Source organism: Eurypyga helias, unplaced genomic scaffold, assembly GCF_000690775.1.
Source record: "Eurypyga helias isolate BGI_N326 unplaced genomic scaffold, ASM69077v1 scaffold49934, whole genome shotgun sequence".
Taxonomy (NCBI): domain Eukaryota; kingdom Metazoa; phylum Chordata; class Aves; order Eurypygiformes; family Eurypygidae; genus Eurypyga; species Eurypyga helias.
This window is the reverse complement of record NW_010249215.1, coordinates 6,548-7,148: the sequence shown is the minus strand read 5'-3', so window position 1 is coordinate 7,148 and position 601 is coordinate 6,548. Positions and strand designations below refer to the sequence as shown.

General features: G+C 56.7%; 1 protein-coding gene across 1 annotated transcript in view; it reads right to left on the bottom strand.

Moving 5' to 3' along the window:
- Positions 1–601, bottom strand: part of LOC104509347 (GDH/6PGL endoplasmic bifunctional protein-like) — a 6,536-nt gene that overhangs the window by 3,196 nt on the left and 2,739 nt on the right.

Here is a 601-nt window from a genome sequence, read left to right as displayed (position 1 = left end):
CAGGGGGAGGACAATGCGCTGAGGAGGAGAGCGACAGATGCCTGTCTGGAGCCCAGCAGCAGCAGGCTGCACTCTGCGGGCTGCATCACGCCATAGGCTGCCCCTGTTGACTGATACATTTATCTCCCTTCCTCTCATCCAAAGGCACATTCATTACCATCATCGATGCTGCAGACGAGCTGGGAGCCAGGCTGCCAGCTGAAGCCTCACGGGGGAAAAAAAATGTCACATGAAAAATTACCATGTTGTTCAGAGCGAGGGGGGTACCGGGTGTAGTCGGGGCTACACATGGACAACACTGTGCTCCCGAAACCCCTCTGCAGAGCATCCCTCTCCCACAAACAGGCTCAGGGGAGTCCTGGGCTGCCAAACCAAAGATGAGTCAAAGCTCCATACTGGTGCCTTAATTGAGTTTGTAGTGGTGGAGGGAGTGGGCTGGGGAAAGGAGGAAGATAGAGGAGGAGGTAAAGGGAGCGGAGAAGCAATCCTGATGTTGCAGAACTGAGGGCGCCCGACATCCCAAGAAGTGCTGCGGGTGGCAGTCCAGCCCCGCGTGCTTTATGCTGAGCACTGCAGAGCGGATGCTGCAGCACTGCAGGGA